The following is a 24295-nucleotide window of genomic DNA, read 5'->3' as shown; positions in this document are numbered from 1 at the left end:
TATGAGTGAAATAAGTGATTTAATTGTATTCTAGCATTAGACAATTCTGGGGAATAGACCATTGGATATGAATAAGGTTGCATACCTGGCTGCATTGTCTCCGACTTTGGTTAAAAATGTTGGGGTAAAAATTCCTAATAATACCCAAAATCTAAGAGCAATCCTAGCAATATGAAGCAGAAAGTAATGTGGTAGCTAATATCTCTTTACTTTGGGGTTCGCACCCTGCTCTACATGTGGAATGCAATATAGTGCAATGGGCATCAGAAGGAGACCTAGCACACCAGTGAGGGGTTGGGAGATCCCCCTTCGTTCGGTCTTCCCCCATAAAGAACAGCGGGCTAATGCCATATGAACTTGACTTTAGAAAAGATAAGTTTTTCAGAGCTTAATAAATAGTCCCTATATGGATGACTCCTCTGAGTGCTATTGCTCACAAACCTGGCAATGTCTCTAATATCTATCGCTTTTTGGCTTTGTTAAATAGGAAATTCTATCCTTAAACATATGGAAACAGCCATTTCCACTTGTATTCAGGACCTAAATAGTTGAGAAAAGGAACCACTTAGCATTCCATAGCTATTTAATTATTGTTTATGTGAACAGCAAACCTGTAATGTGAGAGAAACCACAAATTTAAGATAATAAATGTAAACGACTTCTGGGCCTGAAAACCCTCTTTATATAAAGAGAAGAAAGGAGCTCTGGGCCTTAATTTCCCAAGAGGCATCGTCTGCAAGGGGTACTTGTGTCTATCCAAATCCATACGTGGGAACACATTATCCCGAGACAACGGCCACTACAGAAACAGACGGGGAGACTTCGGAGTAATTAAAGAAGAAAGGTTCTCCATACCTTTCTAAGGCATTTTCCACTAGCCGGACAGTGGAATCCAAATTCTCGACTCGATGTAGCTGGACCCAGCAACTTTTGCAATAAACTTTGTGGAAAGGGGGCCCTAGACTGCACACCCTAAAAATATATATAATGGGAGGTGCTACCTGTGGAGACTGTTGTTTATTTTTACACTTCACCTTTCCTTATTGGAGTGATGCCCTGCCGTGGCTCAGCTGGGCTGGTTTGGGGATGTCCTGTGATCTGGATTTCAACCCCAGCATGTTAGGGACCTACCCTCAGAGGTTACCTGGGCACGGTGGGTAGGCCCATACCCATGGCCATGATTATGCCAAAACCTCTTTTATTATTTGCAACATTCTATTGCAAAATTTATTATTATATATAATGAGTAATGTTGGAGTTGTGCATCTGTAATTGTTTTTTGTATGTTTGCAACAACAGTCTCCACAGGTAGCACCTCCCTTTCCACATATTCTATTTAGTGTGCTCCTATGTACACCTGAAGGTATGAGACACCTTCAATCTAGGCTAGCACCCCTTCCTACCTGTCCCTTATTGGTTTTAAGCAGGGATCTGGCATTTTGACTGCTCTTTAACAAGAGGCACAATCTAGGTAAGTCCTAAAAATGTTTATACTACTGTAGTGCAGCTATGGATTTATTTTTGGGGCATGGGACCCCTGGATTGCTTTGGTTGGGCTGCTTCAGAGCATCACATTATATACACATTTTTCCTTTCTTGCACTTTTAGCACTTCCATTGTTTGTTGTATTATTATATGTAATGAGTAATGTTGGAGTTGTGCATCTGTAATTCTTTTTTGTATTTTTGCAATAAACTGTTCTAGAGTGACCAACTCTACCAGCCATTTAACTGTGAGGCTGGCCAATTTATGGGCCAGGATGTGAGGTCTCACATCTGGATCATGGGACAGAGACCTGAATTTCCGCTGGTATGCTTCTGGATAGAGACCAAATCGATCCGCTATGGCAGCTTTCACATGGTTATATACTTTTGCATCTTCCAGGTAGAGGGTGACGTATGCAGCTTGGGCCTTCCCTATTAGCAGAGGGGCAATCTGTACGGCCAAGGAGACTTTGGGCAATGCTTGAAAGGTAGCAACCCTTTCAAAAGTGGTAAGAAAGGCCTTTATATCATCTGAGATCTGCATTTTGAGAAGTGGAGTAGTTACCACAGCCTGCTGTTGTTTAAAGAAGTCCAACATCTGGTGCAAATCAGCTTCCATGCTGGTCTGTTTAGGATCCATGGCACAGGACCCATTTTATCCCACTTCTGACACCACAATGTAGCGGGTAAGTTCTTGGCGACCAATGGGAGACTAAGATGTTGCAAACAAGTAATCTTTTATTCTAGGCTGATTGGCAGAACCAGTGTAATGGCTTCTTACACAAGGCAAACAGCAGTTCAAATGAGCAGAGTTCACAGCAAAGTCCGGGTTCAGGTTGTCCGACATAGAGAGGGCTGCCAAAAGTGCAACCTCTTCCTCACATTTCCCCTTGACTAACTCATCTAACTAGGTTTTTATACCTTAGCTGGTCTTAATTGAGAAAATGATGTGGTTCCTCCCTGGCTACAGGAGGTGAACCCTTTCGTCAAAATGTGGGAGAGATACACTCAACAGGATCATCAATATAGCAGACAAATACATTACACAACCAGAGACTTTAGTAAATGAACAATCAGATTAACCTAATATTTAAATATTTAAAAGCCAGACATTTCTGCAGAACTTGCCCTCTCTGTAATCTATTTTTTTTGGGAATCAGGTGTGCAAAGGTTTTACTGCAAAGATCCATGTTGGTGATGTCGAAGCCGCATAATTGGCTGAGACAGGATCGGTTTAAAAATTAGATCTGTGCGACGCCATTTTGCGAATGGCAATGACATGCCATTTTGTGACTGGCCGCCCAGCGCCATTTTAGTGAAACTCGCCATTATAAGTACATATGGCGATGCTATTATTTAGCGTCGTGTGATTCCCACGCAATAGAAAGAAGTTAAAAGTCGTCACCATGTAAATACAGACAGTCACTAAAACATATAAAATAATTATCCCTGCAAAACACGCACCATAATGTACTCCACAAAACATATAGTTGCACAAAGCTAACTAGCGTCTTTTCCCAATTCCCCAATACTTACACACTGCACACTTACATGAAAGGTTCCCTAGTATTAAAGTGTAATATTCAAGGTTTATTCAGTTATTATTAATGTTGTGTAATAAAGGTTATTTGATATCTAAGGTTTAGTACATGGTAAGCAGATCGTGTTTGGTGTTGTACTGATCCACTGTGTCTCCACAGATTTCTGGTATCATCGATGAGAAGATTGCAACATGCATCTGAAAACTATGGACTATAGAGAATTAAAACATTAAAATGTACTCTGTAATGTTAGCACCTTAGATTAGCATGCAGCGGGAAAAAGGACACAAAGGGCGGTTTAAGGCTGTTTGTGTCCATTTGAAATTGTCCAATGAACTACCCTGTAACAGAAACACCTTTAAGAAGAACCAATGGAATCATGCCAAACTTGCCTATTGAATTGTCTATCCCTGAAAGAGTATATATGTGCGCTCTCTGACCCCAATCGGACTCTGCTGTGCTGTTGACGGAGGTTCTAATGCTGATGCCAGTATCTGGGCCCAGAGCGCATGCATATGTAACAACTGTACCTTGGGTCTGTATGATTTATTTGCGCTAATTGTCTTTAGATCACAGCGTATAACCATCTGTTTTTATACTGAATAATAACTTTTTGTGCTTTGGAACCACATTCAAAGTCTGAAGGCATTTATTTACTGTGCTACTCATTACGCTAAATAGCGACAATTTTAGAAGGTATAGGCAGGATTTTAGAGGGTATAGACAGGATTGCATAGAGGTTTTAATCGGGTATCGATAGTGATAATGAGCACACAATATTGCACTAGGGGCCAAGAACCCATGAAAACACAGGAAACAAAACAAGCTGAATCTCCTGTAAGCATGCCCCATTTACCATACATGTGCATGTCTTTACTGTACTTCAGTTGAGCTTCCAAACTGTTGTCAGGGACACAAAATACTGTGTTGGAAATCTTAAGGTGCGTACACCTCCCCCCTAGTGCCTAACCCTAACCTCCCCCCAAGGGTGCCTAAACCTAACCCCCCCTCCCTCCCCGCACTCTAAACCTAACCCTCCCAGGGGGTGCCTAAACCTAACCTCCCCCTGGTGGTGCCTGACGCTAAAACCCCCCTCCCCTAACCCTAACCCTCCTGGGGGGATGCCTAACCCTAAATCCCCCTGGGAGTCCCTAAACCTACCCCCCCCCCCTCGCGGCTATACGCTCCCATCACCCGGCTTACCTACGTTCGGAATGCCGGGTGTCGGGATTTTGACGTGGAACTAATGATAGGCGTCGTATTTAGATACCTTTCATTAGTCCCATGCCGCGATTTCACTATCGGGAAGCTGGCGGTCGGCATTTCAACCGCCGGCTTCCTGACTACATCCCGATTATTACCTTGCTTGTTTATATACTGTAGCTGATCAAAAAAATTAGCATTGCTGATTCTGATGCACAGAGGAGAGAACATTGGAGAGAGTTACACACTCTGTATAATAGTGATATATATAATTACCAAGTGTAATTACATAAATCACTATATTTTATATGTAACTGCATATAGTGGACCTGCTTCTGATTCGGACGGATCTCTTAACATAGCCGCAAATGACAGATTTTTGCCCACAGCCTATTCGGAGTCATATGTAACTTGGCTATATCTGTCTATTCCATGAACTTAGGTGTTTAGTGGAGGGAATTGGGCGGTGACAATGCGACTGAAGCCACTTTGCGCACGACTCAGAATTATCCCCTAAATGCTTTGGTGTCCCTCATTTTTGTACTGCACCTAAGGGTTACATAAGAAAGAGAAATTATACAAACACCAGACATATGAGGCAGGACTAGGAATTAAACACATGGCTCAGTGCTGTGATACAGCAATGCTAACCATTATGTCATCTGTGTTATAGTATATTTGTGGAGATATTGTTATATATGCTTGGTATGATTTAATGTCGTTTTATATGTTACATCGCATTGTGTATGAGGCATTGTTCTACATGTTCTCAAATGCTAATGTGTGTTGATTCATTGTTTTGTGTGTAGTAGTTGTTGGATTGTTTTAGTATTGGCTTGTGTGTGTAACTGTTCTGTATGCTCTTGTTTGGCTCTTTCATGTATCACAGTGGCAGATAAAGGGTTATTCTTTTGCTTTGTTTAAGGGAAACAGATGGATGATTCCTTTAAAAGTCCAACGTATGCAAATCTCCATACTAAAGTGTGCAGGATGTATTTAATAAGAGGCCACTGCCTGAGGCCATGATTTAAATCCATCTAACTGCGGCGCTGGGCTTTTTATCAGTCAGATGCCTTGAGCGCACAGACAGTGTGGACATCTGGGGGTCCCTCTATATGCTTCCATTGTACTCTGCCAAACAAACTCACAGAATCAGGGGAATTAGAACATCATATTTAAAGATGACATGGCTTCCATATTTTCTTGTCCCAACACCCCAAAGGCAAACAATTTAGCAACATAAACATTTGAATTGTTTATGATGTCTCCCTGGCAGTACTGGGTTACTTGTCATAATCAGACTCCTGGAATTGTGTGCTAAGCTGGGTACACACACTGTACAATTTTTACTTAAGATGCAAGGAACTCGCAGTTTGTCCTTGCGAGGAAAACCTCCGATATTCACTCAAACACACTATACAATTGTTTCCTTCTATCCTATTTATCTGTCCTAGTGATTGGAAGGGAAGATCATGTCCCTGGACACACAGGGCCTGATTCAGTAGCGAACGTTAATGCGATTGCAGCTGCAATGTCGCACGGAACGCAGCTGCGAAAATATGCTAATGCCTGCCAAAGCTGAGCTGGCATAAAGACGCCCACTGCTGGCTTCTCATATCCATCCAATGTCGCTCTTCTGCGTAAACATCGGTACCATCAATGCACATTGGTCAGTCACACAGCATTTACACCAGGTCTGACCAGCCGCAGATTCTGCTGCAAGTCTCATCGCACGCAGAGAGCTCTCATGCTGCGTATGAAATCGCAGTGGCTAATTTATGCACTCCCATGAAACAACGTTCAAATGGATAGGCACGCCTGCGTTTTTCTGACCACTCCCCCCGTCACCACCCCCAAACGCTAACAGCCTGTCACTCACTTTGCGAAGGATTCCTCTGTGCATGCGTAATTGCAGTGCACGCACAGTGCGGCTTATACGCATGCGCAATGGCTAACAATCGCTGGATCTGCGTACGTAGTTGCATTACCAATCACTACTGAATCAGGCCCAGTGCACAGATTATCTGCATAGTGCTGCCTAATCAAAAGAAAATCTGTCGGCAGATCGATTGTCAGTGTGCACACACTGCAAATTGTTTACGATGCTGTGACGATTTATTGCATCATAGAAGATGCAATCATACCGATTTATCTGTGATAAATGGAGATTGTACCTGTGTACACATTATACAATCCTCTGTCAGATCATAAAAGTCTCAGATGCTTTACTCTTAGCAAATGCGTACAAATGGAGAGACTAGGGAGCGCTGGAGGGAGCGGAGGAGGACCTGTCCACGCTGACACAGGTAAGTGTTACCTGCTATTCGCCACCTCACAGTGGCGGATAGTAACTCCATCAAATTCCGAAAATACATAATTTTCGGAATTTGATGAATACCATAATTTCCATATCCCCATACTAATGTACTAATGTATGGGGAGTGTGGAAATTAACGCAGGCAGACTTAACCAGGAGATATCAGTGATATCTCCTGTGTTAAGTGTGTTCATGAATACTAAAATAACGGTAATTAAGGAAAATGTCCTTAAAAACTTTATTTAGTGTTGATGAATAGGCCCCTGAATGTCTGCAGCCCAATCACTGTGATGATGGTTTGCAGAGGCATGGTCTATATTGCATACATGCCGACATTTCACTCCCTCCTTCCGGGAGGGAGCTGTCGGGCTTTCTCGGTGGGGGCGGGTAGCAGCGAAAAGGGGGCGTGGCCCGACGATGATGAACGTTTTGGGGGCGGAGCATGGGGGTGTGGCAACGCGATCGCGTCATTGCGGCTCCGCCCCCTCTTCACAATGCCGTTTTTAAAGCCATTGCGAGGCAGGGGGCGGGGCCGTGATGACGCGATTCAGCGCAAATCGTGTCACTGGCCCCTCCGCTGCCGGGATTTTTATGGTGAGTGCAGGGGGGCGGACGGGTCGCTGGTGCCCGGGAGGCTTGCCTGCCTTCCCGGGAGGTCGGTAGCGGCACCCGATTTTCGGGAGGCTCCTGACCAGATCGGGAGGGTAGGCAAGTATGCTATATTGTGATTTGCAGCGTTGGCCTTTTCCATATAAGATTTCTTTGTGGGGCTTAAATTCTTTTGGAAACCCATCAGAGCAGAGTCTCAGAGACAAGGCGGGTTCCTACTGTCTAGGTTGATAGAAATTGTAAATGTATTGAAATGTGTTACTCATCTCTGCTTCCTACAAATATGTTTTACTTGTTTTTTTCATGATTTCAAAATGATAGTAGGCAATGCAATTGGAAATAGAGATTATTGATGAATGCAAAAGTCAATACATTTACAGCATTTCACATTTAATGCTTTCTCATAGTGATGGTGCAATCCCCTTAAAGCTTTGCAACCATCTAGTAAAAATGAATACAGAAACAGCAAATTGAGTGCATTTACCTTTTTTAAATGGCAACAGAGGGAGCAGGGGAGTGGAAGGAGCAATTTCATGATGTAGTCTCTTCATTATGGTCAGTGATTGTTCAATGAGAAAAGGGACCATGGGAGAAATGGCTGCTAAAGCTGGTTGAGCAGGGTAGGGGCAGGTATTGAACATCTATTAGGTGGCAGCTCTTTAATACATGCCTGTGGCTTTTGGAAAAACCCTGGAGCTAATAAACCAAAAAAAATTGAATACCCACGCCCAGATATCTCAACATGGGGATTAAAGTGTGCCCATCGCTTACATAGTTTATTTTGTGCTAAACCACTATTGCAAACGCAGCCACAATCAATTCACTTGGATCCAGTGATGTCACTAGAAACCAGCAATGCCAACAACCAAGTAGGAGTATGCAGGACTTGTATATTGACACCCAAAACAATTAACCAGTCCTGTTATTGCTTTTTTGGATGGATTATTTGTAAACAATGCACAGAAGCTACAGAACATCTTCTGGACCCAAGCTGTCAATCGCCTAAAGGTCCTCTTGTAAATTACTAGCTGCAATATTCTATTGGGTAACAGACCTGGCCAAACTCTTCAGTAACTGCTCAATGAGTTAACCCCTTCATCCTCAAAAATTTACAACGGTCTTCATGGCAGGGAATTTTTTTCACTACAGTCATATTTAACTTCAGACATCAGGCAGCAAGGAAAGTTATTATTTATTTAACACTAATTTGGGTCTCTCTCTCTCCGAGGAGCTTATAATCAGCGCAAAGAGCCCGAGGCAGAATCCTGATTGACAGGGCAACTTTACTGCTTCTGAAAAGCAAATTGGCTATTGACAGAACAGTGTACAAAAGGAAAATGCTAAGCGGGTGTTATTTAGAAGCTATTAGGGAAATGCTGGGAGCATCTGTTATACACATGTGCCAGAACACCTGTCATCCTGCTACACATCACACACCAAACTCTTCCCTCTGTAGCTGACTCCCTCCCTCACTATTCTTTTAAGCACTCGCTTTGTTAAAAAGTTATTAAAAATTGAATGTCATCTTAAAACAAACTTTGCAGATCACTGCAGCCCCCCTACCACCAAAGATGCCTTTTATCTTCTACAAATGTGGTGTTTCCTTTTAAGGAAACAGTCTATTAGTGAGCAGACACTATATACAGTATTTAGTGGGTTAAACTCAACATATTAACTGGACTGAAGCACAGTATGCTTCTCGATTGTATTACGGACATTAATTCTCTGATTAACTGCAAGTTTTTCTGCAACCTGTTCATCCAGGGCTGTAACTAGGAGTGTGTGTGTGGTGCCATTGTTTGCACAGAGGGAATGGCTCTATGAGCAGCACCATTGCTGCCCTATGGCCCTTGCTTCTGGCTAGCAGGGTGCCTGTAATTGCACCCTGCAGCCAAGATCTTTGCTGCAGTGCCGCCCAAGCATCCTTTGGACGCTCCTGACATGCACACTGCAGTCTGTACAGCCTCCCAGTGTGTCCTCAGGATGCTCTGGACAATCCTGTACTTCCCGGCACTGGCGGCCCCACCCCCTCGGTGTGACGTCATGAAGTCATCAGGTGGTGTGAACAGCAGTGGCGTAACTAAGGGAGGTCGAGCAGGGCGTGTGGGTTTTTTTACTTTTTTTTAAACTTTTTTTACGTGTGTGTTTGCACTGCTGGAGGAGGGGGGGACTACTGCTGGGGGCACTGCATCGGGGGGACCACTACTGGGGGCACTGCATCGGGAGGGACCACTACTGGGAGGGGAATACTACTGGGGGCACTGCATTTGGGGGACCACTACTGGGGGAGGACTATTACTGGGGGCACTGCATCGGGGGAACACTAGTGGGGCCAATACTGAGGGGGGCTACTACTGGGGGCACTGAATCAGGGGACCACTACTGGGGCACTGCATAGGGGAGGACTACTACTGGGGCACTATATAAAGGGCACTACATAGGGGGGCACTGCATAGGGGGGCTACTACTGGGGGGCACTATTTAAGGGGTACTGCATAGAGGGGCTACTACAGGGGGTACTATATAAGGGGCACTGCATAGGGGGGACCACTATTGGGGGCACTGCATAGGGGGGACCACTATTGGGGGCACTGCATAGGGGGGACTACTACTGGGGGCACTATATAAGGGGATTACTACTGGGGGCACTGCACAGGGGGATCACTACTAGGGGCACTGTATAAGGGGCACTGCATAGGAGGGATCACTACTGGGGCCTGCATAAGGGCGACCACTACTGGGGGCACTGTATAAGGGGCACTACTAGGAGCCTGCATAAGGGGAACCACTCTTGGGGTACTGCATAGTGTGGACAACTACTGGGGGCACTGAATAGAGAGAACCAGTACAGGGGGCACTGTATAAGGGGCACTGCATAGGGGGGGTCACTACTGGGGGCCTGCATAAGGGGGACCACTACTGGGGGCACTGTATAAAAGGCACTACTGGGGGCCTGCATAAGGAGGACCACTCCTGGCAGCTCTGCATAGGGGGATCACTATTGGGGGCCTGCATAAGGGGGGACACTACTGGGGGTACTGTATAAGGGGCACTACTGGGGGCCTGCATAAGAGGGACCACTACTGGGGGCACTGCCTAAGGGGGACTGCATTAAGGTGCATTTGGAATGGAAAGGACAGTTCCCAGAGTGAAGTGACGAGAAAGGGGTGTGTCATGTTGACATGCCCCTTTTTCAGTGACCACTCCCCTTGTGACCACGCCCATTTTTTGGTGCACACATAGGGAGGGGGGGGGGCTCCATTTTTAAATTTGTCCTGGGCTCCAAATACCCTAGTTACACCACTGGTGACCAGCACAGGGCACAGTGACGCCTAGTTACGGCACTGAGTTCATCTACAAGCAGTCAAAGGATTCTGATGGGAAGATTTAAAATTTTCCTTTCAGCAAAACTTTCATATACTATATATATAAATATATTTTACATATACGGTTGATGCTAGAACCAAGTGCTAAAGGACCCCTGATGTCACAACCATGTGACTGGCGACGGCAGGGGTAGGGGCAAGGTCGATGGGCTAGCAGTTTTACTATCCATGGGGACAACTATTGGGAATAGTAACCATGCCCAAAGCAGGGTACATATTGGGTCCCATGATCTGAACTTGAGTCGACTTTGCCGTCGCAGATCACATGCCTACTTGAATTTAGACATAACCTATAACCTATGCCTGGCATTATATGTATGGAGGTGTATGCTGGGCACTGCATGGGTATATGGGGGCGGTGTATGCTGGGCACTCTGTGGGTATGGGGAGGTGTATGCTGGGCACTGCATGTGGGTATGGAGGGTGTATAATGGGCACTGTATGGCTATGTCAGGGTGTATACTGGGCACTGTGTGTGTGTGGGTGTATGCTGAGCACTGTAAGGGTATGTAGGGGGGGTGTATGTTGGCCACCATATGGGCATGGGGGTTGTGCCTATGCTGAGCAGTTTATGAGTATGGGGGTTGTGTATATGCTGTGGACTGTGGGCCTGATTCAGAGGCGCCCTGAATCAGGGCGGGGTTTTTTTTTTTTCAGCCTCCAGGCTGCTTGCTAAGCTGTGGGTGACCACCCACGTCTTTTGCGGGCAGCCTGGCGATGGTTGTGATTATCGCGACCATCGGGCTTGTGAAGAGACCCTGTGGTAGGGTCTCTGCTCTCGCAAACCCGAGAGGACTTCCTGCTCTAATAGAGCAGGAAGTCCACTACTGACATCACGACTGATGTCAGTAGGGCCGCCCACAAACGCCAGGCGTTCCTAAGGGAACGTCTGTTTGTGCAGCCACCCCCCCTTACCCGCCTACAAAATGGGGTGAGCTGTCAATCAACATCAACAGCCACCCCGTCTTGTAGTGAGGCCTGTTGACAAGGAGCTGCCGCCGCAGTATGGGTCTCGTGCATGCGCACGCCGGAGGCGGTGCATGCACAGTCGGGGACCATCGACCCGCTTGGCCCTGTGTGGGTATGAGGATGTGCATGCAAGGGGAAGAGGCATATATGTTTACCCTCCCGTATCCTGAGGAAGACTCCTGGTTCAGTGCAGGACACACCCGAGTGGCAATAAATGCGCCCATAGGTGGAGTTAGACACTATCTTTGGGCAGAGCATGACACGCCCTCTCATGGCGGCAGTGCATCTCTGAAACTAGTTTTCAAAAGTAGGCAAGTATGATTTATCCATGAGACAGGGCTGTATCTATAATGAGTACAGGAGAGCAATGCACATATGCCCCTGAATCTTACAATGCTCACCCTGCTCCAATAGACAATACCGCTGATGCTGTAGAAATCACCAGGAAAATGGTGCCAGTGCCATTTTCCCAGAGATATGTGCTGCGCAGTAGACATTTGCTGGCACAAGAGGGGGGAAGGGGAGCAGGGAGACTGCACACATGCTCCCTCCCTCCTCTCTTACGGTGAGATCATGTGTTACTGACCAAGCAGTGATACTGTGTGAGGGAAGAGGAAAATGTGCAGGCTTTTTCTCAACATTGTCAAAATGTCACGTGGTTCTGGCACATTTTGTGGACATAGAAACAGGAGAATGCATTAAGAGTCATTGTTCCAATGCTACACTGATACACAACTTGTGGTTCTGTGGAAAAAATCTCCCACTTTTGGAATAACTTCCTTAGTTATATTAAATAATGCTACCTTTAAACTCCACCTCCACTAAGATGTATAAGCCATGTTTTTAGCGGATTTTAGCAATTGACTGCCCTCTTAACAAACTTCTATTTATCCCCTTTTTAACGGTGAATGGGCTCTATTTACTACAATCCGCATATTGAATGCGGATTGTAGTGTGATATTACCGAGTGAATTCGCATTGCGAATGCAGGCAATATCACAGGGATTTACTATAAATCCCTTGCAGGGACAGAGCTTGCGATAAATCTCTGTCCCTGCGGATCCCATCCGCACTCTAGTCGCGGTATTTTCGGAAAAAATACCGCGACTAAGAGCCCGCGCATGCGCCGACCCACCGTCGCTGCTACCCCCCACCGATGCTAAGCCCCTCCCCCCGGTGCTAAGCCCCGCCCACCGCGATCGCAGACCCCCGCGACCCCCCCTCCCTTCATTACACTTACCTGCATCCTCCTGGCCTCCGGTGATCTTCTCCGGGCTTCCCGTTCAGGTGATCTCCCATACTGCACTGGGGCCTGATCACCTGATGACCGGGCCCCAGTGTACTATGGGAGACCAACTGACTGGAGAGGAGCCATCACCGGAGGCCCGATCACCGGTCCCTGGATTCAGGTAAGTAAAAAAAAAAAATGTTGAATTTTTTTTTTTTGCAGTAATCAGCTTGCGGTCTGCTTAGACCACATAGCTGATTACTGGTACCGGCTCCCGCCTCTGCTCTCCCCGTTAGAGCAGAGTGGGAGCCCGGTAACCGGGGGAGACCCTGGATAACGCCACCTCCAGGTGGCGTTATTGTCACAGGGCTTCCCCCGGTATTTTTTTACAATTTATTTTTAGTAACTGTGGTCGGATCACATTTCCCATTACTATTATGGGAAATGCGATCTGCTTTACTAAAAATAAGTGATACTGGGGGTTGGAGTAGAATTTTACTAATTCTACTCCAATTGCCCTGTAATAACTACAGGTGAAACTAAAATAATGTGAAAAGGGTGTGAAAACACCCTTTTTCACTTTATTTTAGTAAAAATAATGTTAATAAATAGAGCCCTTAGTAATGGTAGTAAAGTAAGGTAAGCTTCCATTGTGAATAATAAGAGCCTCTCCTTCGCTTGCACTAGTGAAGCAGATGCTTCTGGACTTATTGTGCCATGGACCTGATTAAGAGATGTATGCTAATGCCAGCACTGCTGCACTTTATACACAGCCACAGTGCGGAAATATGCTAATATCGCAACTGCCACGATTTGTAGTAAGGTGCTCATCGGCGACTTTCAAATCCAAGACGCAGCATCGGTCGCAGATCAGTCAATTATCAGAGTTCTGAGTACTCCCCTAAAACGGTCACGTCACGCCTGCGTTTTTATTGCCACTCCCCTGTTACCTCCCCAAACGCTCCCTGACTGTCAGTCACACTGAGGCCAAATCTTTACTGCAGCCAAATCTTTGCTACGACCACCAACAGTAATGAAACTGGATACATGCCCAGTGGGACTCATAGGCAAGCATAGATCACTGATAATTGCATAATTTCATAAACATCGGCTTTGCGTCCATCTCGGACTCAGGCACCCTTAAACAAAGAATAGCTGCACTCGACATTGAGGCTGGTGTTAAAAGGTTTTACAAAAAATGGGGAACTTATTTGGATATTCTTAAAGTATTTGAGCACACAGAATGGTTATGGTTTGCCAGATTACTTGTTAATCTTGTGTTATCTACTGTTTGTGGTGTTCTTTGTGTTTGTCGAATACTTTCGTGGAAGCTCGATACTTTATTCTAGAAGGACTAACCCCCATCTCTATATCTTTCTTATTTTAAAGTGTACCCCTTCTAGTACCTTTACAGTTATTGTTAATGCTGATTGATATTGTGCCTTTATTTTATCGTTTATTTACTTTTATGTTCTATATTTTATACTTTGGTTGATACATTCTTCAGTATAATATTTGTACTTATAGATATGTTTTTGCATACTTAGACGTACCATATGTCTGTAATGTTTGATTGTGTACTCCCTGTTTAAGTAAAATCTTTTGCACATAATATAAATTATTTACCTTTTTGCTCTCAGATATATCATTGTATTGCTTTTGCTATCTTTTGATACAATAAAACGATGGGGTTGGCTTTAGATTTAGGATTGTGCATTGTGTCATACTTGCCGACTCTATATTTCTACACTCCAGGACAAGCCCGGAGAGAAGATGCAAATGAGCACTCTTGTACCAGTGCTAGGATCTTCACATCATTAGACCTCGCCCCCAAAATGCTGTGAATTGCGGATCCACGTGGAAGGGACAGGGCTAAAATTATGCGATTTTTCCAGAATTGTGTCATGTTGGCCCACCACCTCCCTACGAGCCGGCTATTCCCGGTAATATCCTCCCATCCTGCCTACTTCACTAGCTGGCTCGTAAGGAGGTCGCGAGGCCAATATGACACAAGTAGTAGGAGTTCCACAGTAGTAGGAGTCTACAGACCTTCCGTGAGAGTAGGTATGTATGTATTGTGTATGTGTGGTACCACGGGTGTTGTAGTTGGCACTGATAAATTAGGTGTAGATGGTACCTTACAGCTGAGATGGCAGCTCCAGTGGATCTTACTTCTCCTTTGGCAATGACTAAACAAGCTTTATTAATCTCAGGCTGTAGCAGAGAGGCTAGCCCCATACACACAGTAAAATGAAATAACGTGACAACCTTGGTAAATATAATAATCAAGTATGTTTATTAAAGAGGGGTAGGAGGATGTAGATCCACGGTAGGTAACCATATGAAAATAATCCAGTTTATATCTCAAATATCTTCAGCACTGAACAGCAACATCACAAAGTGCTCTTTAACGTAGCTTGGTATTCACAGAAAATGGCTGCCGCTGTTTACACTGACAAACTCAGGCACTCTGGGGTCTATGTACTAACCCTGGATGGAGATAAAGTACCAACCAATTAGCTCCTGTCATTTTTCAAACACAGCCTGTAAATTGACAGTTCAGAGCTGACTGGTTGGTACTTTATTTCCATCCACTTTATCTGTCTCCAAGGCTTAGTACATATACCCCTGTTTCTCTAGGAGCTCAAACAAGTTGAATATCACTCTGTTTACTCAAACACAGGGGTCTATGTACTAAACCTTTGAGAGAGATAACGTAGATGGAGATAAAGTACCAACCAATCAACTTCTGTCATTTTTCAAGCAGAGCTTGTAATGTGACAGGAGCTGGTTGGTTGGTACTTTATCTCCATCCACTTTATATCTCTCCAAGGGGTCTATTTACTAAGCCTTGGATGGATAAAGTCGACGGAGATAAGGTGCCAGCCAACCAGCTTCTGTCATTTTTTAAACACAGCCTCTGACATGGCAGTTAAGAGCTGATTGGCTGGTACCTTATCTCCATTCACTTTATCTCCATCCAATGCTTAGTAAATAGACCCCAAGGCTTAGTACATAGACCCTTCAGTCTCTTGCACAAGTCTCAGCTGGTGCTTCTACATTGATCACTCAGTGCACCATCAGAGGGTATTCAGTGGCTTCTGTCACCACTTCAGCGATAATGCTTTGCCCAGTTTTTTGTCTCTCACAGCAGACCTGCGACAGCTCATCCTGCTCTGAACTCCACTCCTCTGCATCTCCCAGTCTCAACTGTGCAACTGTGCAACCACAAACACACAGTCCTGTTGCTGGCTTGTCTCTGTTTTGGCGTGTAATGTGTCCACCTATTGGCAACTTCCTATATTGCAACGTCCATTTACTCCTGTCAGAGCCATAGGTATCACATATGTAACCCTCATTGCATTAGAGTTTAAAAGAAAACCTGTTAAAGTGAGAGGGTTAGTGCAGAACAAACTAGCTCTGTGGTGCCTTTAAGTAGGGTTGTTATAGTAACCGGTCAGTGTACTGTGGACAAGCAGTGAAAAGCTTGATAGGAAGTCATGACCGCTTCTGCTGTTTGCGATGAGACTTCAATGGAGAACCTGTGGTGCACGCGAGAACTGGTTCTGACTGTGAATGCCTTCAGTGGCCGAAAGTTTCAGTGCGGCTTGAGCTAATGATGGGACAGGGGAGGCAGAGTATAAAACAGAGCTGAGAATTTTAGAGACGCACCAGGAGCTGTGAGAAGACCCTGAGGTAGTCCCCAGAGAGTAAAGGTGCACTGTGAGCATCCTCTGGCCTGAGGGGTCTGTCAAACTGCCACAGAGGTGAGAAAGGAGGGCCTCCTAATTTGGAGGAGGACAAAAATGCAGATCTCTTGACAGGACTGCTGATGAGACTGACAGGCTGTGTGACTATAGCAGAAACTCCTGTGGACCAGTGGCGGAAATTCCGGAGACAATGGAGTCATTTGCCGCCGGGCTCCAGCCCTGAAAGGGGCACCTGGCTCCATTGTCACCCGGCCGTTCCGGGCACTGCTGAGGAGGAGCTGCATGGAGAAGGAGCGCTGCTGATCGGCACTCCTTCTCTCCACTCTCCCCCACCCCTCTCCCCCGGCGCCAGCGGCAGCCGGAGGACAGAGCTCACTCCTGAGCTCTGGCTTCCGCAGTGCACTATGGGAGTGACGTCAATCCCATAGTTCCGAGGAGCGGGTGCCGGGAACGGCTGGAAGCAGGCACTGGATCGGGGTTTAAGGTAAGTGTTGTGTTGTTGTGGTGTGTGTGTGCGCACACGGGGGGGCTTACTACAGGGGCCTTACTACTGGGGGCATCATATGGGGGCACTATAGGGGCCTTACTACTGGGGGCACTATTGGGAGCACTACAACTGGGGGCACTATAGGGACCCTTACTACTGGGGGCACTACTCATGGGGCACTGCAGGGAGCATTACTACTGGGGGCACTACAAGGGCATTACAACTGGGGGCACTACAGGGGTCCTTACTACTGGGGGCACTACTACTGGGGGCATTTCTTTTAGGGGCATTATTACCAGGGGCTTTATTACAAGGGGAATTATTAATACTGGGGGCACTGCATAGGGGGACCACTACTGGGGGCACTGTATATGGGGCACTGCATAGGGGGACCACTACTGTGGGCACTGTATAAGGGGCACTACTGGAGGAACTGCATTTGGGGACCACTACTGGAGATACTGCATAGGGGGACCACTACTGCAGGCACTGCATAGGGGGACCATTACTGGGGGGCAGTACATAGACGGGCACTGCATAGGGGGACCTATACTGAGGGTACTGCCTAGGGGGACCACTACGGGGGGCACTGTATAAAAGGAACTGCATAGGGAGGCGGCGGCAGCTGGGACTGGCACAGGTGCTGGGGGGGTACTAAATTTTAATTTGCAGAGAGGGGGAGGGCACCAACATTTATCTTGCCTCCGGGCACCTGGGATGAAGTTACACCACTGCTGTGGACCGTAAAGAAAAACTTAGCCCAAACCATACAGCAGTATAAGAGACTGCACATACAAACTGCTGGTACAATTTGCCTATACTGCAAGATATCTAACCTTCAGGCAGCCTAATGCTGCCCATCCATTATACGATGCGGGGACGACGGCACGATTACGACGCCATCGTCTCCCGTGGGGTGAACTGCATACACTGAACGTTCAGATGTTCAGTGTATGCAGATCAGTCATCCCCGTACATGGCAACCTGACGGTGGTCATCAGGTTGACCGCCATGTTCGGGCGATGTTTGATGTTAAAAATGACCAGCGGGCGCGCGCATCGCTGGTCGTTTTTAAGCTTTTACTGCCCTATTTGCGGGCGATTACCATGCGATGGAGCGATAACGACCGTCGTTATCGCTCCATCGCTAGGTTTAATCGCCTAGTGGATGGGCAGCTTAAAGTGGCCTATCCATTAGCAGATAAATTTGAACGATGAACGATTTATCGTTCAGTCTTTCAATTTATCTGCTAATGGATAGGCTCTGTACGATAAAAATGCGCACTCCCGCGGCCGACAAATTTGGTCTTTTGTCTCTCCAACATGTTGGTCAATTATCATTTATCGCTGACAGATGTTAGAAATATCTGTTGCGGTAAACGCCGAACGCCGAACAATTTTTTAATGAAAATTAATAGAAACATAAAAAAAAATCCACTCCCAGAATGATGTCATGCAATATCGTTCATCGTTCGCAAAAATCTGTCATGTACATGACAGATATCTGTCACGGCAGCCCCAGGAATTTTCAAAAGATAAATCTTTTGTCTTTCAGAAAGATCTGCTAATGGATAGGCCCCATTAACAGTGCAGATAATAAAGAGACTTCAACTTTTGCTCAGATTACACCTGAGGGACACCAGATTAAGTAGCACACTGCTAATACATATCAAATTTATTAACACTACAGTGTACATTGCCTGCCAACTCAACTCCCAGGATACAACTTTAACATCTCTGTGAGATTAGCTGACAGGGACAGTCATAGATAGGACACTGATTCACCAGCAGATTGATGATATAAAGGAGCTAATGGGGCCCAAACATTAGCAATCATAAAAAAACAATTCTGCATTTTCCCACTGATTTCACGATTCCCCAATCCACCAATATGTGCCCATGCATTACAGATTGTTTTTTAGTGATTTGCAGATCATTTTCAGAAAATAACAGATCTGCCAATTGTGAAAGGCTCGTCAGTTTACTAGTAACCATCAGCAAATTGGCTTATCGCCTCCATTCCATACTGTAACGATTCCTGGAGGGAATCGACGTCTATGACCGTAGAGCAGATTAGGTAAGGTGATAGGTTGGGGGTACCCCTTGCAGACTGGAGATGATAACAAACTGAAAGTAATGAAAAAGTCCAGCTACAGCCTTGAGGGCTGGAATACTTGGCTAGTGGCGGCAGTTTTGCCTTGAGGGCTGTTGCAGCCTTGAGTACTGGCAAGCCTGGGTGAGGAGCAGCCTATGTGGCTTTGGCCATGTAGCAGCCTTGAGGGCTGGCAAGCCTTGGCGAGAGGCAGCCTCTGGGCTGAATTGGATGAGCTTTGGCCGTGTAGCAGCCTTGAGGACTGGTAGGCCTTGGTGAGATGCAGCCTCTTGGCTGGATTGGATACGGCTTTGGGCGTGTAGCAGCCTTGAAGGCTGGTAGGCCTTGGCTGGTAGACACTGGCGTTGGTGCACTAAATTGCGCACTTAGAATGCTGAGGTGCGGCCTATTTCGCCAGGTTTACACAGGTGTTGGTGCACAGGATTGCGCACTTAGGACACTGAGGGGCGACCTATGTCACTGGGTTGACAAAGACGGTGCACAGAATTGCGCACTTAGGACGCTGAGGTGCGACCTATGTCGCCGGGTTGACACAGGTGTTGGTGCACTGGATTGCACACTTAGGACGCTGAGGTGTGGCCTATGTCGCCAGGTTGACACAGGTGTTGGTGCACCGGATTGTGCACATAAGACTGTGAGTGCACTCTGTGCTGCCGAGATGACACAAACGGCTGGGAGCAGGAATGCACACCATGCCGCCTAGATGACATAAGCAGCAAACAGCAGATGCTATGCGGACAATGCCGCCTGGATGGCACAAACGGCAGACAATAAATAAAGTAAACAGGAGAACTGGTGCTCGACTGCAACAAACAGGAGACTGGCCACAACCGGAAACACTTGAAAACGCTATCACCGGCATGGAGTGAAGGGCTGGCTGCAATTTAACAGATACAGGGTCCAATCAGCAAGCCCTGCAATCCTCCCTAATGACAGACTAGCGTGCACCTGGCCTGTGCACACAGACAAGACAATTAACTAGTGTGCAGCTGATACTGCACACAGACAGACAGTAATTACTGAACACATGAGATCAGCACACAGACAGTAATTAATGCAGTGAATTAATGCAGGGTCCCATTAGCAACTAAGACTGGGAACTGCAACCAAGATGATCTGCTAACCGCAGATCCTAACACATACACTAGCAATCTACAGCCCCGATTGGGTTGTGAAATCAGACCAATCATCAGACATGTTGGACAACCTGATTTATTGATTCCGATCACTTTTTGGTTGGAGTCGGCAATCGTTACACAATCACCTGCAATATGGGGAATTCCCCTAATTGATTGCTGATGTATGGGCCCCTTAGTGAAGTGGGGCTATAAATGTACTGCAGCTAGGATATTTTTTATGAAAAAATCTATGCATATTAGCCCGAGTCACATTTTTTCCCCTTCTCAAAGATGTATTTCTCACAACTTTAAATGCAGCTGATTATATTTACTAAAGTGGGCATTTACTATTTACAGTATAAGCTGATAGTGGTGCATTACATGACATATCTTATGATTTAGGATAAGAAATAGTATAGAATGAATTTTTCCTGATCTATGAGGCTTCCAATGTTTTATAGCTGTGATTGACAGAGTAAACAGATATATTATTGTTCCATTTTATATTGGTTGTGTTAATAAACAGGGGCAAGGGAGTAGGGCTTATCATAGCCAACATATAAATAGTAAGCAACTAAAATATTGGCAAGCTACTAATTAGAAGTGTAGAAACAGCATACTTACCTGCTTTTATTATCTGCTCCCTGGGAGATGTGTGGAGAGCAGACATAGCTGGCCACTTTGGCTGGTGGAGCGGGCCCCCACCCCTGTCTCTGCAAACTGCTGCGAATCGCAGGAGCGCGAGGTGGGGACGAAGCTAAATGATGCAGTTTAGCGTCATTTAGCCCCATCCCCTCTATACGGACCCACGATTCACGGAAAATATGCAGCGAATCCCGGGAGTTATCGCCCCATCCTGCCCACTTTACTAGGAAGTGGACGGGATGCGGGAGACCAGGACACTCTTCCGGGGGTGCGGGGGGGCTCCCCGAAAAAACGGGAGCCTCCCGCAACGTCCGGGAGAGTGGGTAAGTATGGGGAACAGGGCTGTAGGGAGCAGTGTGCAAGCAGTACCGTCACCCAGGGTGCAGGGCCATGGACACGGCACCATCGCTGCTCCACTGCCTACGCACATGAATAGCAGCGTGCCTGGAATGGCACACTGCAGCTAGTAGTGCTGATCAGAGCATCCAAGCGACACCCCGGGCATGCACACTGTAGTGTGTAGAGATGCTTGGAGAGTCTGGACAGCTGTACATACTTCTCCTGCTGGCAGCCCCACCCCCTCCAGTGATGTCATGAGTTCTGGGTGAGAACGGCACAAAGCACTGGAAAGCACTGCTCCAGCACTGTGTGGGAAGATTAATAACTTCAGTAGGTGAATTATACTTTAACATATGTTAAAAAGGGTACTGGTGACTAAATATTATAGAAACAGAAAACAATACAAGTGCCTTTGTTTTAATATAAGTGTGAGATTTTAAATATACACATATACCAAATAAGTATTTATTGGGAAAATTCATCCCATCTTCTGGGTCCTTGTGATGTTTGAAAATTGCATGCAGATAACACTATTCGTAATTAGTTCCTGGTATTAAAAAGCAAGAAATAGATTTATTATTTCCCCAAATTGTCATGTCAAATTATTGTGAAGGGAAGTAGGATTAAACTATATTGACAAGGTACTGTAACCAGGGTTTTCCTTGAAATGACCCCGGGTGAACATTTCTCACCTTCAATCAACATCTCCAAGGGTGGAGGCACCAGCAGAATACAATCTACCTACCAGTGTAATAGGTCATCTAAACTCCATTATAAGGTGAGCAATTGTTATATGTATATAACATTGATGTACGTGGGGACCTGTAAACCAGCGCATATGTGACAGTTGCATCTATATTTACTCTCTGCTATGTTGGCCTTATGTCAAATGCATTGAGAAGTATGGTACATGGGGCCTGATTCAGAGCCGCTCGCAAGCGGTTTGATGTTTGGCCACTGCATATGTGCCACGTCCGGCGTGCGCATACGCAAGCCCCGGCGAGCGACTGAACTTCAGTCGCTGCGGGGCTCGCTACAAGACGGGGCGGCCGTCGATGGTGAGTGACAGCTCACCCCGTTTTGTAGGCAGGTAGGGGGGTTGGCTGCACAAACGCAGGCGTTCCCTTAGGAACCGCTGGCATTTGTGGGAGGACCTACTGACATCACTAGTGACTCGGGCTTGCGGCAGCCGAGACCCTACCCCAGGGTCTTGTCGCAAGCCCGAAGGTCACGATAATCGCGATGGTCTCCAGCTCGCTCGGACACCCACAGCTTTGCGAGCGGCCTTGAGACAAAAAAAAAACGCCCACAGACCCTGCGAGCTGCCTGCGTCAGCGAGCGGGTCTGAATCAGGCCCATGGACCCAAATGCATGAACAAAGTTGGTGTCTTGTGTTTCTTCCTATGCAGTTTATTTATTGGTAGTCACATAACAACAATCTATTAGGGGTTACACATATGTAGATAATGCTACCAGAGTAAATTAGATCACTGCAGCATTAGCCCATTGGCCTTCACCCCACCATTTTCCAAAAACCACACCAGTAAAGAACATGGAAAATATACTATAATAATCTCCATAGGGATGTAGTTTATGTATGAAGCCACCCTGTGCCATGCTGGAGTTTTCACTGGAAGAGACTCAATCTAACAAGGCAAACCACAGCAACCAGCATGCAAAGGACTGAAACAAGGATGTCTGAAAAAGGGGAAAGAGACAAAAAATAACACCAAGGGAAGGGGGTGGGAGCCTGGGTCAGTCACTGGAGACAGTAGGAGGAAATAGAGGAATCCCCCCAAGGAGGTCTCCAGAGAAGAGGGGAGAAAAGAGTCCCATTAGCAGAGACTCCAGTCCACACACAAGGACAGATTGGAGTAGTTTGTCCAGAGATGAGATCAACCTGTCACTCGCATACTGTAGACAATAGATTTACTAATAGCCTCGTATTAAAACAGTCCAAAATCTAATGGCAAAACGATGTCAAACCCACCAAAACAATAGACCTGCTTACATTTCCGAAATTGTGCGGACATTCAAGATTCTTCAATCTATGGTGTCACATGTGTACCGGGAATACCTCATGGAAGGCATTACCACCCACCTTGGATAGCGCAGTGGCAGGGCCATAGCTAGGGTAGTGCGGCCGGTGCCATCGCACAGGGCACCACAGGTCAGGGAGCGCTGTTTGGGCCTGTCAAATTTCTATTTATTATAATTCTCACTTGTAGCTTCCTCTTATTTCATCCCCAGCATCTCCTGGCCTCCCCTATTCCCTTCCTTGCCTTTCCCATGAGGCAATTCCCCTTTTTTGGTGCATTATGTCCCTTTGAAAAATGAGGAGGCGCCAATGCTCTTTCTGGCACAGGGCACCAAAAAGTCTAGTTACGGCTCTGCGCAGTGGTGTCGGTATCCTTACCTTGTCGGGATGTCTGCGTCAGGATTTTCACTGCTGGGATCCTGCGTGCCGGCATCCCGTAGCCAACCCATTGTGTAACTGTATGATTTTTCGGATTTTTCAATTCTAGGTAAGTCCTGCAAGTTATATACTGTAGTGCAAATTTGGTTCATTTTTGGGGCGTGGGTTCCCCTGGATTGCTTTGGTTGATCTGTTTCAGGGCACCGCATTATAACACATTTTTCTTTTATAACACATTTTAACCCTTCACTGTGTGTTTAATATACATGTACTTCACTTTTTTATTTTCATTCTTTATATGCAGCTGTGGCTGATCTTAATTATTTCTTTTACACTGCACTTTTCTTACTATGGCGGTGCCCTGGGGAAGCTTAGCTGGGCCAGTTTGGGGGGTCCTGCGCTCTGGATTTGAACCCTAGTATGTTAGGGACCTACCCTAAAGAGGATACCTGGATATGGTGGGTAGGCCCGTAACCTTGGCCATGATTATGCTAAAAACCTCTATTGATTGCAAAATTGTATTGCATTTATATATTATTAATAATTTGGAGTTGTGCACCTGAGATTTGTCTGTTTCTGTGCCTGCAATTAGTCTCATCAGGTAGCAACTCCCATTATATATATTCAGGTTGTGCAGTCCAGGAATCTTTCCCATTTTCTGAAATGTTCCTGAGTTAGGGCCTGATTCAGAGTTGGGAATAGAGAGAGAGATCTCTCTCATCTGATCATCT

This window comes from Taudactylus pleione, unplaced genomic scaffold (genome assembly GCF_031769625.1).
Source record: "Taudactylus pleione unplaced genomic scaffold, aTauple2 ptg000018l, whole genome shotgun sequence".
NCBI lineage: Eukaryota > Metazoa > Chordata > Amphibia > Anura > Myobatrachidae > Taudactylus > Taudactylus pleione.
Note: the sequence above shows the minus strand (reverse complement) of the source record.